General features: G+C 42.6%; 1 long non-coding RNA gene across 4 annotated transcripts; it reads right to left on the bottom strand.

The window, feature by feature from the left end:
- Positions 1–5,975: 5,975 nt before the first annotated feature.
- On the bottom strand, positions 5,976–9,127 carry LOC124704109. 4 transcript variants are annotated; one of them, XR_007003469.1, is made up of 3 exons: positions 6,876–9,127; positions 6,753–6,802; positions 5,976–6,390 (listed from the first exon to the last, which is right to left on the bottom strand). It is a non-coding gene; the product is annotated as an uncharacterized LOC124704109 (long non-coding RNA). The 4 variants fall into 4 exon arrangements; XR_007003471.1 differs by having other exon boundaries at positions 6,753–7,155; positions 7,299–9,127; XR_007003470.1 differs by having other exon boundaries at positions 6,753–8,129; positions 8,219–9,127.
- Positions 9,128–20,211: the final 11,084 nt, after the last annotated feature.

Below are 20,211 nucleotides of genomic sequence, written 5' to 3'. Positions count from 1 at the left end.
TCAAATGACAAGTACGGCCATGACGCTGATACAAGGGGCAATACACGGGTAGGATTAGATTTTTAAACGGAGCTCTACGGCGATGGCACGGAGGAGGTGGCATGCGGGGTGCCGAGATGAGATCGACGTCCACAAAGAACTGCATGAGGCGAGACCGGACGCATTAGATAGATATGAACTAGACGCGTTTAACCATGCAAAGAAGAGAAGAAATGGTCGACGACATCGACGACCACCTCAAAACTTTGAGCTGACCGTGTCGGACACGAACGCGAGCAATGTAGAGAAAACTAGTGTCTCTCCTTTACGGCGTGTATAGGTGGGTGCTAGGAGAGTGTGGTGGCGAAGGGAAAGACCTCGCGGCGGTCCGTGGCGTCCGACGCATAGCGGGTCGGCGTGGCCGTGCCCACGGCGGCGTGCATGCATGATCGGCATTGGCATCGGCATGTACGTTCGGCATTGGCCTCGGCGGTATCTACTGGTGTGTCGGTGATCGAATGAGGGGACGGGATTGAGGGTGCATCCCGACGTTGACCTAGCGAGTGGCGGCGAGCATAGCCGTTCGACCATGCCGATATCGGCATCGGCATCGTTTGGAGGCTGTGGTGCTCGAATCAAGTTGGGATTTGTTTCTTGTAGGCCAAAATGAATTTGAAACAAGTTTCATGTTGAAGGTTAGGTAACGAAAGTTTGTAACTATCCCAAAATTATACTAGCGCCATGGTGAGGTTCTTTTTGATAGAGCTATACGGTTGGGCAAACTTTTTTGACACTTTTTAGATAGGGTTCCTTGTTGTTACACGTATGGCATAATGTATGGAAAATTTGGGGTCATTTGGAGATGTTCGAAAAAATCACTTTGCTTAAGCGCATGCCGTTTCGTCTCGGCTGAAACCGAGCTTTTCTAACAAGGTGATTTTTTCTACCTTCTCTAAATAACCTCAAATTTCATACAGCTGATCTTCTATACATAGATAGATAGATTGTTTCGTTTTTACATTTTTCGAACTTTTTATTTCCCTTTACAATACCCAATTGATTTTCAGGTCAAAACCTCGAAAAACGGCATCATGTATGGCATCATTTTCACCCTAAATTTTACTGAAACTTTCCCTTTTAGATATTCCTTGTTGTTATAGGTATGCCATCATGTATGCCAAACTTGGTTAGGTCTCACTGAAACCAGCTTTTGTAACAAATTAGGTTTTTTCTGCGTGAAAAGTAATGGCTACAACAAATTGTTGATGGTTTATCATTCTTTTGCGTGAAAAGTAATGGCTACAACAAATTGTTGATGGTTTATCATTTTTTGCGTGAAAAGTAATGGCTACAACAAATTGTTGATGGTTTATCATTTTTTGCGTGAAAAGTAATGGCTACAACAAATTGTTGATGGTTTATCATATTTTTTGCGTGAAAAGTAATGGCAACAACAAATTGTTGATGGTTTATCATTTTTTGCGTAAAAGTAATGGCTACAACAAATTGTTGATGGTTTATCATTTTTTGCGTGAAAAGTAATGGCAACAACAAATCGGTGATGGTTTATCATTTTTTTTGCGTGAAAAGTAATGGCTACAACAAATTGTTGATGGTTTATCATTTTTTTGCGTGAAAAGTAATGGCAACAACAAATCGGTGATGGTTTATCATTTTTTTTGCGTGAAAAGTAATGGTAACAACAAATCGGTGATGGTTTATCATTTTTTGCGTGAAAAATAACGCCTAAAACAGTTTATAATTTTTAGCGCGTGAAAAATAATACAGAAAACCGCCCTTCGAGCAAGCTAATTAACCGCCAACGAGAGAGAGAGGGGTTATCCTGCCCGTTCCCTATATCATACGATCAACGGTCGGTGGGCACGATCCGCGTGACATGGGCTAGACCAATCGGAGCGATGATGCACGTCTGCGAGAATTTGTGAAGAGAGAGGCAAAGCTGAGTACTATCAAGAAACCAAGGGCACCTGAGTAGTAAATAGACTAAGGGATTCAAATATGAGATTTAAAAAATGGAAAATGCGTGTTTTGTACAATGAAACCCATCTTGGCCTACCTCAAACTATTTGCAATACCAATATACATCAGTGTGAGAATTGTGGCCTCATTTAGACAAAGTATGATTTGGGGGAAGCTTGTTTTGGGAAGGGCTTATTGTGGAAAACCATGCACCTTCATAGCTACTAGGTGATTTGAGAAGTGGCAATTTGTGGTAAAACTTGATTTATCTATGATTTATCTATGATTTGAGAAGTGTCAATTTGTGGTAAAGACTCCATGAGTAAGTGCCACTCTTTTTAGGATTTTTTTGCACATTAAATGACTCATTTAACTAGTTAATCCCATTTGTTGACTCTCGTTGACCAGCCACTTGAGGGTAAAACTGAGTATATTGCACTAGCCGATATTAGCACTCGAGGGGAAAATTGAGCACACAAAAAATGCTAGTATAAGACTCGAGGGTATACCTGAGTATATCTAAATTTCCGGGGTTAGACTCGAGGACACGTGCAATTGTTGACGCGTAGACGCGGGTCGCGGTGGAGAAGTCGAGACGTGCAATCGTGGACGCGTGTCGCGTTGCGAGAAGTCCAAGACGTGCGGACGTGCACATGTGCACGCGTAGGGCGCGGGTCGCATTAACCACCCCTCGCCTTTATAGACGCCTCCTCCCACTGTCTCTGTCACTCTCACTCGCTCACGCATCGCCAACTCTCTCCCACGTCCCATCATCTTCTCCAAAGCAAAAACCCTCTCCCTCTCCCTCTTCCTCTTCCTCTTCCTCCGCCGGAGAGATGGACAAGGAGAATGCCAATCCCATCGTCGAGGTTGGCTCGAAGCGCGACGCCTCCATCTTCGGCCCCGTCCCTCGACGGACGACGCCGCCGCCGCCGCCGCCGGTGCATCGGAGGCTGCTGCCGCCGGTGGCGGTCGGATCCCGGCGGGATGGGACCCCTACGACCCCGTGCCGTACGTCCCGCCCCCGAACCCCTACGACACCTCCCTGGAGGACCCATGGAACGAGGTAACTACGGTTTGCTTCCTTTTTTGTTCCCCATTCCTTTTTGAACCCTATTTTTGCTGGTGTAGATGGATCTGTAGATGGATGAGTATTGGGCTAATATCTGCGCCGATTTTATTCCATTTTGTTTTGATCACTTCTTGATTTGGGGGTTCGGCTGTTCGGTTAATTTATGCAAGTAATATTGGATCTCAATCGGTTAATTTATGCAAGTAATCATGGGATCTCAATCAGTTATTTTATGCACTAATCAAAAGATATCAACCGTTTAATTTTGCAAATAATCTCGAATGTGTTCAAGTTCAGATCTAGTTCAGATCTAGAATCTGTTTCTTTGCCTATGATGAATGGTTGGGCACAAATTTTTACGGGGAGGGTTCGGCGAACCATTCGCTGTGTACAAATCTGTTGTGCATGAGCTTTAGTTCGCTTACCCCTTCCACTGTAGATATATAATCATGTCCACTCTAGCTGAGGCTGACTACTGTTTTTCTTAACTTTGTTATCATGTACGTTAGTCATCGTTGCAACTCATTCACTAGTTTTTGTTTGATATGGATCGGATGTACGGCAGCGACGTCGGCGGCGACGAAGAGCGAGGAGGACGTCAAGACTCGCCGAGTCTTTGCGGAGGCTGCGGGTCGGCCGAGTACATCTCCTACTTCGCCAAGGAGGTGTACGGGTGCCTTACGCACCCGGGAGACTCGGCGCCACGGACTTCAGCTGCCTCGTCACGCATGCGAGAACATCGGCAACACCTTCCCCAAGGTCGGCACGACGGTGAACGTCCACTCCTTCCGCGCCAAGCACGGGCGCTCGGCATGCACCTCCGCGGCTTGCGGCGGGTGGAGATCTCCGCCGGGCGCATGCCTCCGCTCAAGCCCAAGGCTCCCAAGGGGAGCAAGAGCAACAAGTGGAGGGAGAGCCGGATGGGGTAGGCGGAGTCCTGGACGTGTCTTTGCTTGCTTGCTTTGCCTCCTAGTTTGTTGTTGGGATCCCTTTGTTGTTAGCTAGGGATCCCTTGTTGTTATGTTAGTATGATGGTCTTGTGAAGAACCTGTTACTATGTTGGCTGCTGTGTATGCAGCCTATTATCTATCCATATTATCTAGGGATTATCTATCCCTAGTCTACTATATTTTGTTGGCCGTACTTAGTTTTCTTGATTTACTATGATTTGTGAATTTATCGTACATTATCACTGGAGATTTGCTTCTAGATTTAACTACATACATATGAACCGAGAGGAGTACTAGATTTGCTGCCATATTGGGCAAACAACGAGGGCCAAAAGGCACAAATAATTGAAGAAAGTCAGAAATGCAAGCTTCTCTAGATTTTATACTAATTTGGTGAAAAGGACGGGAGAGAAAGAGGGAAAAAGGTGCACTTAATAGGGATGCCAATTTGGGGCCGAGAGAGACGGAACCCAGCTCCTGCTCACGTGCAACCAAACGCTTCTCGTCTGTCCCACGCGGGCCCTTTCTACCAGCCCCACGCGACGCGGGCCCACACGACTCGGCCCCACAAGACGCGGCCCCACACGTGACGAACGGTCAACTAAACGGGAATCCTGCCGTCCGAGGCGCTTACGCGGGTTTCAAACAAGGGCTTGGGGAAAACTGAGGAAAAACTAAGGAGCTGGGGAAAACTGAGTACAACTAAGGACCGGAGGGCACGAAAATAGAAATCCCTATATTTTTTACTCCACTTCATAATTTGTCTTGGAAAACCCGCATATACACTTATTTGTGGACGGAGGAAGTAGGCGGTATTTCTAGGTGGGGCCATCATGGTATTTAGTGCGCTGACGGACGAGTCTCACGTCACAGTGCCGCTAGATAAATCGCGTTGCTAGCTAAAACGTTCATAAACAGAGTTTCAAAAAAAAAAACAGAGGGGTACATATTGTGGAAGCCCTCGGATCCACACGATCGAAGCCCGCTGCAGATAGAGGAAACATCTTTCATCAATCATCATGCACACATAACCTGATAACCCGCCGTGGGACGCCATGGAAATTTCCACGCGGACAGGGCGCGCCTGTCGGCCGCGCTGATCAAAACCGGCGCGCCTTTGCCGCGAGACTGAACGCAAAGCGACGACGGCCGGACCTCCGGGGATCTGAAGGCGACGGCCGGTTTTGTCGCTAGGCTAGGTAGCAGCTGCCGGGGTCAAGAAAGCGGCGGAAATGTGCGCAGCTCGATCTCGGACGGGGACGTGCGGCGGCCGGCGACTGGCGTGACGCGCGTGTGGAGATTTCAAGCGCGCGTCGACGTCGCGCCAGCTGAAGCCGGCGGTGTGCCGACGGCGATCTGAACCGCTGCGTTCGAAAGAGCGGGATTTGCTTCCATCTTTGGCACTCGTTGGTGCCATCTCTTTTTGGCTTCCTCTGTTACCTTTCGGACCTGGAAAACGGCTTGCGAGCGTGTTTTGTTTCCTGATCGGCGAATAAGATGTGCCCAAAAGCAGTCAGGATGTGAATAAAGGCTTCCTTTGCCTGCTCGTCTCGCTGAGCTCAGCTCCAAGGGAAAGTGGTCAGTCAGCGGCCGGCTCATAGGGCGGGGCAGAGGGGCGCTCGCCCCGGGCCCGCAACAGTTAGGGTCCTAGTCCAAGATTTGTTTGTACACTTACTACATTTATATTTATACTCTTTAGGCAATAAAGTTTGGAATAAATCTAGGAAATATAGAAGGTCGAAGTTGTAGCTTAACGTGCCTATACTCCGACTCCTTCTCTAATGTGCGGAACAACACGGATCCTCATAATTTTTTCTCTGATTATTTCTACTAGTAAGCATTGGCGCGGCGGCACGCCGCGCCCATAATGATCTTAGTTTTGTAATTGTTTTTTTTTTTGAAACCATAGTTTTGTAATTGTTGAGGATATGATGTACTCAATTTGTTTTCAGTATTAATATAGTGGATAATCTAATTTTGTGAAGGCAGATAAATAAGCCTGAATGCATACAGACAATGATGGCCTATTATAAAGCAAACTGGATACAACAATCAGGACTAATACAAAGACAGATGAGAGAAAAATTAGTCCGCGGAACATTGATCAGAGCGGCACAGGACTACACGAAGTACAAAGAACAAATCGTTAACTGTAACATAGCATAAAACCAACCAGTAACAGAAAGCACACATAACGTGTCAGTAGGCTAGTATTTTCTAAACTAAACAGGTTGTGTGTAGAGTTACACCAACTGTTGTAGGTGGCCTAAGCACTGAATATGTGGCAGTAGCAGAATCTAAGCTAAACCGGTTGTCTTCAGTTGCAGCAATTGGTGTAGGTAGCTTAATCATTGAATATCTCCAGCTGATATTTGTAGATACCTTAAGTTAATTCAATGAGTCGCGCTCCTGCATTGGAGTTCAAATAATTAGTCTTATTATTCTGGTAAATCAGTGGGAATTAGTGTCCTAAATAATTCATGCAAACTATTCGCAGAGAAATATAGAAATTAGAGCCAATAGCATTCTAAATTTCTAATGTAAACATTACTACCAATGTCGGACACATTCAGATAACTTCACAGAAGAGCTGCTTGTAGGATCAACATAAAGAAGAGGAGAGCAGAGCAAATACTTCAGCAATCAATCGATGAGCAAAAGAAAATTCCAATAGTAGAGCCAGACCGAGAGAATACAAAGAGAAAGGCAAGAATATGGATGTCCTTAGTTCCTTGCTACAGATTGAAACTGAGGAAGAACAAACTTTGCACCTTTGCGTAATACTCGCCCCCTGATGGTCCATGTGAGAAAACCGCCACAGCTGCAGAGGTAGAAACATACACGGCGTCAAGCTGTAGTGACCAGAGCAAGCATGGAGGCATGGGTCACTGCACCTCATTAACAAAAGACGGGGGCAATCAGCAACTCAAGGCGGCCATCGATGAGTGGGACAACTGGGACAGTGTGAACAACCGGGAGGAAAGAACCGATGTGTTAACAAAACAGTACGTCTTCTGCGTCCATACTTGGTACTGCGTCCATACTTGGTACAACAGTAGGTAGGCAAATAGTATTTCATAGGCTTTTTGCGATGGTCGGTGTCGACGAAATAGATATCTTGACATAACCATATGAATACTTGCTTACTTCTCTTCAGATCAACCTGACTTCTTGCTGCAGATAAGATTTCGGTGTTTAATGCATGCAAAAGAGTTCAGAGTCGGTATTCTTGATCGGACCGGCAACAAAGAGCTCTATATGAACAGTGTTCAAATACTAAAGAACAGTGTTAACATTTAAGCCCCTTTCCATCTTACCTTCTGAATTCAAGGCAGAAGCTTTACTCAATCACCCTCTTATTAAAATGCGAAGCCAAATCTTTATCTAGCAAGGAAAAAAGACGACCTAATCTTGCTTTTGCAAATGTGGAGCCAATTCTGTAGCCAATTAATTCAGGCAAACACACATACTAAAAAGGAAAGTGAATGGTATGCAGTTCTGCTGGCGCATACAGAAAATAATCTGTCAGCTCAGCTCCCCATCCAGTAGCTTACAGAAAATCCATTTTATAAAACCTGTGATGAACCAAGAAGTTTCAGCAAAACACATGTGAAAAATTAACATATAGGTTACTTGAGAAACATACGGGCCTGAAAGCATAGTTAGCTGAAAAAAATCTATTGTGAAGTGTGGAATATATGTATACATTTATATTACAGAATGAACATTCACATGCAGGCTTTATTGCAAATATTTGCACGGGAAAAAATATACCTACCGGCTTTTTGATAGAGGTAGAGAGTAGTATGTGGGAAAAAGGATAACATAAGCACATTACCTTGTTCATTGGCAATCTAAGTTCTGATAGATGGTTCATTGATAAATCATAACCAAATTAAGACTCTTGTTTCCCTTTCTTTTACCTCTTGTCCAAGCACATAGCAAAGGTAGCATTCCTTTGGCGTACAGACACATGTAATGATGCAATAATAGAAGCACAGGTTCAAATTATATGTACATGATGTTTGGATTTGTACAATCTGACAAAAACAAATGCAGTACACAGTTAGAACATTTACATACTTGCTGATCTTTCTTTTCATTCATAAGTGGGTAAAATCTACACTCATGAGTTGTTTAGCGCACAGCTGAAATATCAAAGAAAAAGTGCATGAAAGAGAGAAGAATGTAGTTCGTGCAAGTTATATGAATCTTGAGGCTAGATGTGATAACCTACAGAGAATGCACGATTGACTTCCTTAAACCATAAGCCCAGCTAAATGAGCTCCAAATCCATTCTCAGAACTGTGCATTCCGTAAGTAACATTCAGGCATGAATTAAACCTTTAAATGTGTACAGAGAAGAGTTAAAATATAGAAAAGGCTTATGCTTAAGTAAATATGACCTGCAAACATCATGCTTTAAATTGATAGTTATGTGTATCTTAAACATACAACTGAGAGTGTTTGGGAGTAGAGGTATCAGCAGCAGAAGACAATCGTTTGAGCAAGCACGCAAAAAATCTTTAAACATATGCCTCGTTCCATTAACAATCCTGTCAACAAAATAATGAGACCCCAGACCGGTAGAATGATCCCCACATAGACCTGCAGAAGTAAACAAATCAGCAAAGACAAATAAAAATAAAGTATGTAGAGAATAGCAAGAAACCTTGCACAGGTTGATCTAAAAAAAGAAACATTGCAAAGATTTGAAGAAATCAATGTGAAAAAAGGACGTGAAGCACTCAGGTCAGCAGCAAACAACCTGCTCCCGGCCCTCCCCGGATCTCGCTCTCTGCCATCACGGCTGCACCGATCTCGCCCATCACGCTCCCTGGAGGTGCAAGCGCCGCATCGCCCTTGGCCGCGCCCACACCTCCCAGCCGCGCTGGTCTCCATCTTCCTCTCCATGGCTCCATGTCTCGTCCGCCTTCCGGACCGCGTCAAGGACCAGGATATCCTCCGGCTGGAGCACGGAGATGAGGCTCCTGGAGGCAGCGTGCGGGGTGAACGGAGACGGAGCCTTGGGCGACGGCGAGAAGGGCTCCGCAGTATGGGGGGCCTGCAGGGAGAGGCCATGGAGGAGGAGGGGTCGTGGAGCGGCGCTGGTCGGGAGGACGCGTAGCCAGGGATGAGGAACTGATTTTTCGGGGATGGGGAACTGATTTTTCTGGATCCAAGCGGTGGAGTTCTCGATTCGTCCGCTCCTTTTGACCGTCATAAAAAAATAGCACACCCACCAGATTTGTCTACTGCTGTTAACAAAACGCAGTAACCGGAAACGATTGCAATAATAGGATAGAAATTAGGCTAGGAACCGGTCACCGGTTGCCCAGGGAGCCACAAAAAAAAGGAAACACAAAATTGCCTGCAAGGAGAGATAGAAAAGGAATGCACGTGTCACACAACTATAGAAGGAAAGAGAGGATAATTAGCTCATCTACAGTTCCCAAATTGATATGAGTTCACAAAATTGATTAGCCTTTATATAGAGTATAATTTCTCACAAACAATACACATGTACACAAGTAGTTATTGGTAGAAATAATAATCATGGTATATAGTTCTTGCGATCAATAGAAATAAATAGTTTCAAACATCTTCTGCAATATTCTTAAGACCATGGATCTTTCAAATGTAAATATTATTTAGTTTGTTATTGCATTACCCTAATATTTATCTTGATAATTTTTTTTTAGTTTTTGTGTGTGTGTGACGAAGTGGTGAAGCTTGACTGAGATTGTTAAGGGGCCTAGATAACTAATCATGCTTAAAGTAGTAAGATATATAAATTTAACATAAATAAATATCTTTAAGGAATTTTTGAGAGTAGGGGGGCCATGGCCCCCTACCCTAGAAAAGCTTAGGCACTATGAAAAAGGGTATTTGGTGTCGTTTTGCCCTAGGGCCCCCAAAATATATTGACCGGCCCTGCAGTCAGGAAGCACGAACGGATGAACCAATCAGGATTTTTTTCATGGGGAAGTATCAACACAAATGCTTCAGGCGACTTTTTTTCATGGGGAAGTATGAAGTGGGTGCTTCCGCTGCTCATGCCCTCGGTACGCCAACGCAGATTGCACGTAAACTCAGCTTTTCTCCATTCCGCGGGGCCTGGATGGAGATCGATCTCCCTGAGCAAAGCACCCACTTCACTCGACATTCACGTATCGAGAGAGCAAAAGTGTCACAAAAATCAACTCTTGACCGATGTTGATGTGCACTGTCTGCGTAATTTGTTCTACGGAGCCACCCGAGCAATCATTTCCAGCTCCACCCAAGACGTCAGAAGGGCAAAGCTAGTGCACGTGTATAGAACATTATAATACGTTGCAGTACTTAACTAAAAATATAAAGTGAGATCTATGCTGAGTCGTTAGATAAGCACGTACTGTCAATGGTCTGGTCTCAATACCATAACACAAGATGATTGCATATTTGCATCGAAAGTCATTTGACTTCTTTCACGATGGGCCGAGGATTAGCCTAGATATCTGTCAGCTATAACCCACTTGCAACTCTCAGCTCAAAGGAATCATGAAGCAAATCAAACGGCCGGTTGCATGAATCATACTGTAACTCTGATTGTTCTAGAGTCGACCAAGCACTAAACTAATTTTTGGTCAACTGAGAAGTAGCAAAACCGTTTTATTTCAAGGCTAATTATCTCCGTAAATGATGTAGACAAAGGGTGCTATCAGAGATCCAACATTGTTCTTATCCCTAGGGTTCTAGGCTCATCAACCATAAGATTTAGGGTTTAGTGGTGCACCCACCGGTTCGGAACAGATTCTACAGCTCTATCACCATAGTTTTGTCTGCCTACTTATAATCTTCCATAAAGATTATACCCGTCTGTAGCAGGAACTATCGTCTTCTACTTTCATTTTTCTTACATTCGTCTTGCAGGCGCCATGTTCCACGGGAGGCCACCAATGTGATAACAACAACTATTGTGGGAGTACATAGGGACCATGCGTAGTGAATAATGGACACACGGATGAAGATTGTGTCGACTTCGAGAGGTGCCGCATCGGTCGAGCTCGGTCCGTGGGACTCCCGTTAGTGTTCGCATAAGCTTAAATGGATGGCGGCTCCAGAGGAGTGATGACACGTTCGGCTTACGAGGCTTCTTTCCAAGGCCTTGGAGGTGTCTTTGGTATAGTATTGTTTTGATTGTTTAGTTTCGAACCCTAGGGTGGTGGTGCCAACAATACGCGGGGGCTGAAAATTAATGTACGTTTACCGTGGTTGGGCATTCGTTTTCTCGAAAGCGAGACACTGCTAAGGGGACGACCTAGACTGCGGCATCAGAGGCTACAAACTTAAGGAATGTTTTCAAAATCTTGGAAGAGGGAATTTGCACAGTAGTTGTTGATACGTCCAAAACGTATCTACTTTCCCGAACACTTTTGCTATTGTTTTGCCTCTAATTTGTGTATTTTGGATACAACTAACACGGACTAACGCTATTTTCGGCGGAATTGCTCGGTGTCTCGTTTTTGTGCAGAAATTCAACTTTCGGGAAAATCCTCGGAATTTATGTCGAAGGGCTTATTTTCCGGAAGAATCACGAGCCGGAAGGGCAGGCCCGGGGGAGGCCCAGGGCCCCCAGACACTAGGCCGGCGCGGCCTGGAGGGGGGCGCGCCGCCCTAGTGTGTGGCCCCCTCGGCTGGCCTCCGACGCCCTCCTCTGGACTACTTAAGGGTTTCGATCTAAAAACGTGAGACGAGAAGTCGAAGTCGCCAGAAACCATCCAACACGCCGCCACCGTCGCGAAACTCCGTCTCGGGACCAGAAACTCCGTTCTGGCACTCCGCCGGGACGGGGAATTGGAGGAGATCATCGCCATCATCGCCACCGACGCCTCTCCATCGACCAGCCATGTTTCCCCCATCCATGTATGAGTAATTCCCCCGCTGTAGGCTGAAGGGGATGGTATGGATTGGATGAGATTGGTCATGTAATAGCATAAGATTGTTAGGGCATAGTGCCTAGTGTCCGTAATTGGTACTTTTATGATATTGTTGCAACTTGTTATGCTTAATGCTTGTCACTAGGACCCGAGTGCCATGATCTCAGATCTGAACGTGTTATTGTTTCATGATGATATGCATTGTTTTATGATCTTACCTGCAAGTTGTATACACATATTGTTGTCCGGAACCCGAGGCCCCAAAGTGACAAGAATTGGGACAACCGGAGGGGAAGGCGGTGATATGAGGATCACATGTGTTCACGGGGTGTTAATGCTTTGCTCCGGTGCTCTATTAAAACGAGTGCCTTAATATCCAGTAGATTCCCTAGAGGCCCGGCTGCCACCGGCTGGTAGGACAAAAGATGTTGTGCAAGTTTCTCATTGCGAGCACGTACGACTAAATATAGAACACATGCCTATTGATTGATTAGTACTTGGATACCGTTTTATTATTATCTGCAAATGCCCTACCTTGATTGTTACATGAGTTTCTCTCATCCATGAAACGCCCGTCATCCATCCCTGTGCCTACAGTATTTTAATCCTGTTGTTTACTATAATCACTACTGCTGTCTTTGTTACACTGCTGCTGTTATTTCACCACTGCTACTGCTATAAAACTGTTACTACTGATAAACTCTTGCGAGCAAGTCTGTTTCAAGGTGCAGCTGAATTGACAACTTCGCTGTTAAGGCTTTCAACTATTCTTTGTCTCCCCTTGTGTCGAATCAATAAATTGGGTTTTACTTCCCGCGAAGACTATTGCGATCCCCTATACTTGTGGGTCATCAAGACTATTTTCTGGCGCCGTTGCCGGGGAGCATAGCTTTATTTGCAAGTTCACTTGGATTGATATTGTTCGCTGCAAATTCTCCATCATGGGTAAACCTCGCGATACTAAAGTCGCCACATTACCATCCACTACAAGAAAAGGTACAACTCTGAGTACCTCTGTCGCTCTTGATTCACCATCTGTGATAAGTAAACTTATTTTACCACCACAAGCTTCACATGCTGGTACTTCTGCTAGATCTGAAAATTCCTCTCATAATTTTGATGATGCTTCTGCTGTGCTTGATAATGATGGTTCATTGGGATCTTTTCTAGATGCTACAATTGCTAGGTCTAGACAAATTGAAAGTACTGAAACTCCTAATGAAAATGCTGCTACACCTGTTAATTCACCTGAGTCTGTTGAATACTCTAGTGATGATCTTGATGAAGATTATGTAGAACTTGATGATGATTTTATTGATAAATGCAATGCTACTACTGATGCAAGAAAAATTAAAAATTTGCTTGCACAACATACTGTTAGATATAAACTGTCTCCGATCCTAAATTTGCCACATCTCCTATAAACATTAAGGATAAGGATTATGATTTTTCTCTTGATTTATCTCATATATCTATTGTTGAGAAAACACCTTTTTGTGGTACTGAAAAAGAAAGTGCTGTAGAACACATGATTGAAGTCTGTCTACTCCGAGTAGCTTGTTTTTCGATGATGTTAAGAAGCGTACTTATTTCGTTGCTAAAATTTTCCCTTTCTCATTAAAGGATGATGCTAAAACTTGGTATAATAGTTTGCCACCTGATTCTATTAATAGTCCAAAAGAATTGCTTGATGTTTTCTTCTGGAAATAATTTCCTGCTAGTGCTCAACATATTGCTTTGCAGAGAATTTATAATTTTGACCAGGAAGATGGAGAGAAATTGCCTGAGGCTTGGGCAAGATTTTGCTCTCTTATTAGAGCTCGGCATGATTTGGAAAAGCATGATTTACTTGATATATTTTATAGTGGACTAACCATTGAGTCTAGGGCATACCTGGATAGTTGTGCTGGTTGTGTTTTTAGGAAAAGAACTCCAGACGATGCTGAAGAATTATTGGCTAGAATATGCCGGAATCATGATGATTGGTCTACACCTGAACCAACCCCGACACCAATATTGAAGAAGATGGGTATGATTAAATTAAATGATGAAGATATGAGGGAAGCCAAAAAATCTCTTAAAGAGAAGGGTATTAAATCCGAAGATGTGAAGAATTTACCTCCCATAGAAGATTTATGTAAGATCACTCCCCCTTCACCCATGATTTAGGTACACTCTCTTGAACGCTTTACTAGAGAAGATATCCCGTATTCAAAACCTCCTGCTCAATGCTTGGATGAGTTTGATAATTATATTGTTAAGCAAAATAATTTCAATATGGGAGTAGAGAATCATTTAATCGAAAATTCTCGAGCTATTAGTGAATTGCATGGTATTGTGGAGAGGACCTCCAATGATGTTAAGATGCTTGTTAAACATTTTCATATGATTCAAACTCAAATTGATCAACTCACTAAAGTGCAAAATGACTTGTTAAAAAATAATTCTAAAGAAAAACATGCTTATGAAGTAACAACTAGAGGCGGTGTTTCTACCCGGGATCCTCTATATCCTGAAGGGCATCCCAAAAGAGTTGAACAAGATTCTCAACGAACTGAAACTAGTGCTCCATCTAAGAAAAAGAAAAAGAGACATAAAAATGTTGTAGAATCCTCTGAGCCTGTTAATGATCCTAATAGTATTTCTATTTCTGATGCTGAAACTGAAAGTGGTAATGAACATGATAAAGATAATGATAAGAATGATGCTTCTGATAAAGAAGAAGTTGAAGAAGAACCTGAAAAGCATGCTAAAAATAAAAAGTATACTAAAGAAGATTTTATTTGCTAAGAAACATGGTAATGAAAGAGAACCTTGGGTTCAAAAGCAAATGCCTTTTCCTGCTAAGAAACTAAAATCAAAGGAAGAAGAACACTATAACAAATTATGTGATTGGATGAAACCTTTATTCCTGCAAATACCTTTGACTGATGCTATTAAATTGCCTCCTTATTCAAAGTATATGAAAGATATTGTCTCTAATAAAAGGAAAATTCCTAATGAGGAGATTTCCACTATGCTTGCTAATTACTCTTTCAATGGTAAGGTTCCAAAGAAACTTGGAGACCCAGGTATACCGACTATTCCTTGTTCCATCAAGAATAATTATGTTAGAACTGCTCTATGTGATTTGGGAGCAGGTGTTAGTGTTATGCCTTTGTCTCTTTATAAGAGACTTTATTTAAATAAGTTGATACCAACTGATATATCTTTGCAAATGGCTGATAAATCTACTGCTATTCCTGTTGGTATATGTGAGGATGTTCCTGTTCAAGTTACTAATAACTGCTTGATATTAACTGATTTTGTTGTGTTGGAAATGCCAGAAGATGATAATATGTCTATTACTCTTGGGAGACCTTTTCTTAACACCGCAGGGGCTGTTATTGATTGCAATAAAGGAAAAGTTACTTTCAATGTCGATGACAAGGAGCATACCGTTTATTTTCCCAAGAGGATTGAGAAAGCATGTGGAGTTAATACAATTTCTAATGTGAGAACTATCAAAGTGGGAACTATTGATTGTCCTATATATGAGCCTAAAGAAGAATATCAAACTCTTGTGATTGGATCCATATCAATACAATATAAGGTAACATGATTGATTTGAGGTTTATTTCTTCTTATGCTATGTAAAATTTATTTGGTGGCAAGACTTGATCAACCTTGTTAACAAATTCATTTTATATGCATAGAGGAACTAAACAACATCTCTTTCTTCCCCCACTTGTTTTACTTGCTGTAGCACTTTTGTTTTGCAAAGTTCTTTAGTTGATTAGAGATTTCAAAAATCTTTTTTGCCCGGTAATAATAATTTTGACACCCAGAAATGTGCATTTTTCAAAGTTTTCAAAAATTCACAAAAATTATACCGTTGGTCTTATTTTTCGAAGAGGCACCTGGGAGAACCTGGGATGACCAGTGGGGCACCCCAGGGTGGCACCCCACAGGCCGGCGCGGCCAAGGAGGGGGGCGCGCCACCCTGATGTGTGGGCCCCTCCTTGCCCCACTACTTCATCTCTTTCTCCCATTCTCTTCTCTCTCCCGAAAAAACTCGCACCAGTTTTCTCTCACTCACGTTTCTGCTCAAGAGCTCAAGATTTCTCGATCTCTTTGCTCTGCCCAGATTTCTGTCTGAAATTTGGCACATTTGCTCTCCGGTATGTGACTCCTCCGATTATCCAAGTAGAATTTTGTTTGGTTGAGTATATCTTGAATATTTTGCTGCTGTAGGTAACATGGTTAGTGAGCTTGCATGCTTGTTCTAAGTGGTAAAAACTATTTTTGATGCATGTTTAGTACTCTAGCAAGTTTCTATAGTAGTTTCCCTCAATTATATGTCACCAAATCAAATTTTATAATGGTTGTTGAAAAATTTCAGAAAATGGAGTGGAATAGTCATCAACTAAACCAACAATAATTGGAGGTGCAACAGGTGATGAGAGTTCATCGCGAAGGAGTATACCCCTCTTACTACCCGTGCATTGATTTTATGAGAAGTGCAGGAATCTTGCAAGATGTTCAAAAACTGATTTCCAATGCAGGGTTGGAAAGTTTTGTTGCTGGTGAACCATACCAATATGCAAAATTGACCATGTACTGTGGTTCAGGATTTTGAATTCAATTGGTCTCAATCTAACCCCATGGTTCGATACAAAATTTATAATAAAACTGTCAACTTTCCATTCGATGATTTTTGTGCAGCAATTAGAGTGCCACAATGGGGATCATGCGAGAAGATAAGGGGACTGCCGCAGGAGCTCTTGAGTCTCTACAAGATGATTTGTCATGGAAGAAGCTTCTCAGAGGATGGTGGTAAAATCAGTAGTATTCAATTCCCAGCTATTCGCTACTTTGCTTATTTCATCACCAAGTGCGTTCTTGCTAGAAAGAATGCAAGTAAGTTATCTATCCAGGATTTGGCTTTCCTAGCTCGCTGCATTACAAGGTGATAGGACTTATAACTTGGGTGCTTTAATAGCCTATAGACTTGCTACTAACCGTGAGAAGGGCGGAATTTGTGGAGGTCTCATCGCCTCTCGTTTATTAGCTATGCATGGTGTAGAACCTCACCATCTTGATATTCAGCTCTCCATAGAGAAACTTGACATAGTCTCCATGATTAAGCATGAATTTGTTTCTGATTTGTCTAATTTGAGTAACCTGTCGTACAAGATAATATTTTACAAGAAAACTTGGAGAACAACTAAGAAAACTGAAAAACTAGTAGGATTGCCTGCACCTGTTCTGTTTAACCTTGATTCCAGGAGGGATTGGTCAGTCACGGAAGGTGAACTGAATGCATACATAGAGGGAGATGGCCATCATGCAAGAGACGGCACGGAGGAGGCCGAGGAACACCTCGACTCGTCATCCGATGCAGCAAGTTCTTCGCATCAACATGTTGGGCATGAGGAGCCTTCACCCTTTTCTTCTGCACCGGGACCTTATTATGACTACGCCATGTATGATCCACCGGCGTGGAACCTTGACCCTCGCTGGGGTTGATCTCCACTTAGGCCAAAAGCCTAAGCTTGGGGGGAGGTATACCGGCATCACTCATTCTTTGCATATTATAGTTGTTGGATACTTGTACATACTTGCTTAGCTTCTTGAAGTGGTTTTCTAATAAGAGGAAGATGATATTTGGGGAAGTGCTGATTAAAAACAGATTCTAGGCTGATACCAAAAAAATTCTCAAAAATAGCCAGAACGTTATTTTGCGAAGCCAAATTTTGTGCATGTTCCCCAAGTTGTTATCTAACTTTCATTAGTTGAACACTTTTCGAGCTGAGCAGCGGAAGAATTTCTTAAAAATCGATTACTGTACTGCTATCAAGTTTGACGAATTTCTGCTGCTTTGTGTTTATGTGACTCTTTTAGTTTTCATTTTCTTGTTTTTGCTTTGTTTCTTTCCTAAAACACAAAAAGACCAAAAATATTTCTGTTGTTTCTCTTTACCATTTGTTTATTTTGGTTTCTTGCTTTTATTTTGCTTTATTTGCTATCGTTGGTTTGCTATAAGAAAATCCAAAAAGATTTTGCTTTGTTTGCTTGTTTCCTTTTGTTCTTGTTTCCAATTCGAAAACACTAAAAATATTTGCTGTTCTTCTTTGGTTTTGTAAAGTTCATTATGGAGTTCAGTGGTCTTCGGTGGCGGGAGCTTGGTTTTCATTTCATATTATTCAAGCTACACAAGTGAAAGACAATAATGACGATCTACGACAATTCGACTGTGGTGAGAGGCTGGTATGAACTCTATTTGTTTTCATTTTTGTACATATACTCATCCATGTGAGCATGCTTAGTCGGTTCATGTGAGGTATATGTCATTTAAGAAAGTCTAGTACTTCATGATCTCTCATGCTTAGCTCCAATTTATTAAAATAAGTAGCATGTCATAAATATTTGCTTGCATTGCTTTATTCATAGATAGGTATGACATTGTGGTATCCTCCTCTGAATAATTCACTTGAATCAACTTGGCACATGCTCACGCATGCATATGACTGAACAAGAAGTCAATTAAGCCTCGATGATTTACTTTACCTCGAGTTCTTGTATCACTTTTATGCCTCCGTTAATTTATTTTGTCGCAAGCATGATTATGACGATTCATCGCTCTCTTGATTGTCGCTTCCCAGTCTATTGCTAGCCTTCACTTGTACTGAGCGGGAACGCTGCTCGTACTTCCAAACACCTGAAAACCAAGTTATTTCAGAGTGTCCACCATAAATACCTATGCATGGCATTTCAAACCATTCCAAGTAAACTCTCATGTGCTACCTTTAAACCTTCAAAATACTTCTAATTTGTGTTGATGTTTTATAGCTCATGAGGAAATATGTGGTGTTTATCTTTCAATCTTGTCATTTACTCCGGACAGACTTTCATAATGGACTAGTGGCACATCCGCTTATCCAATAATTTTGCAAAAAGAGCTGGCAACGGGGTTCCTAGCCCCAATTAATCAACTTTCATTAATAATTCTCTTCACATGTTTTGCCCTGATTTATCAGTAAGCAACTTAAATTGCAAATAGATACTCCTCCATGGTATGAGATTGTTGGAAGGCACCCGAGGATTCGGTTAGCCATGACTTGTGTAAGCAAAGGTTGGGGGAGTGTCATCCATAATAAAACTAAAGTACGTGTGTAAACAAAAGAGAAGAGGGATGATTTACCTTGTCTGGTAGAGATAACGTCCTTCATGGGAGCCGCTCTTGAAAGTCTGGTTGACGAGGTAGTTAGAGTACCCACTATCATTCGTTGACAACAACAAACACCTCTCAAAATAATTTTACTCCTGTTTTACAAATGAAAAGCTCTAGCACATGTTAATCCCTGCTTCCCTCTGCGAAGGGTCAATCTTTTACTTTTACATTGAGTCTCCATCCTTTCTTCGAGCACTTTCTTGAGAGCACAACTGTCATTCTTAGTATAATATGCTTGTCCCAAAATGTGATTAACTGTGGTATAACTTTGATGCTTTTATCTTTGATAATCTCTACTTCCAAGCTTTCCATGAACTTCAAAGGTGCCCGAGCATTTATGTTTTGCTGTACAAATACGGGCAAGCAAGATACCACTTTATCATATCCTTTTATGAACATTGCAATCCTGCTGATAGACATGATTCATGATGCTTATTGTTAATTTGTTGGTACCTTTTCCATGATTGACATAGCCGTTAGATGATTTTATTTGCATGTATCTTATTATGAATTGCTTAAGTACTTGTCATATCATGAGAATATTTACATCATATGAACAAATGTGTTCGTGAAAGTTCTTTTATCGCACTCAGTTGTTAACTGAATTGCTTGAGGACAAGCAATAAGCTAAGCTTGGGGGGGGGGGGTTGATATGTCCAAAACGTATCTACTTTCCCGAACACTTTTGCTATTGTTTTGCCTCTAATTTGTGTATTTTGGATACAACTAACACGGACTAACGCTGTTTTCAGCAGAATTGCTCTGGTGTCTCTTTTTTGTGCAGAAATTCAACTTGCAGGAAAATCCTCGGAATTTATGTCGAAAGGGATTATTTTTCCAGAAGAATCACGGAGCCAGAAGGGCATGCCTGGGGGAGGCCCAGGGCCCCCAGACACTAGGCCGGCGCGGCCTGGAGGGGGGCGCGCCGCCCTAGTGTGTGGCCCCCTCGGCTGGCCTCCGACGCCCTCCTCTGGACTACTTAAGGGTTTCGATCTAAAAACGCGAGACGAGAAGTCGAAGTAGCCAGAAACCATCCAGAACGCCGCCACCGTCGCGAAACTCCGTCTCGGGACCAGAAACTCCGTTCTGGCACTCCGC

The sequence above is a fragment of the Lolium rigidum genome, chromosome 3 (genome assembly GCF_022539505.1).
Source record: "Lolium rigidum isolate FL_2022 chromosome 3, APGP_CSIRO_Lrig_0.1, whole genome shotgun sequence".
Lineage (NCBI taxonomy): Eukaryota > Viridiplantae > Streptophyta > Magnoliopsida > Poales > Poaceae > Lolium > Lolium rigidum.
This window is presented reverse-complemented; position numbering and strand designations above follow the sequence as displayed.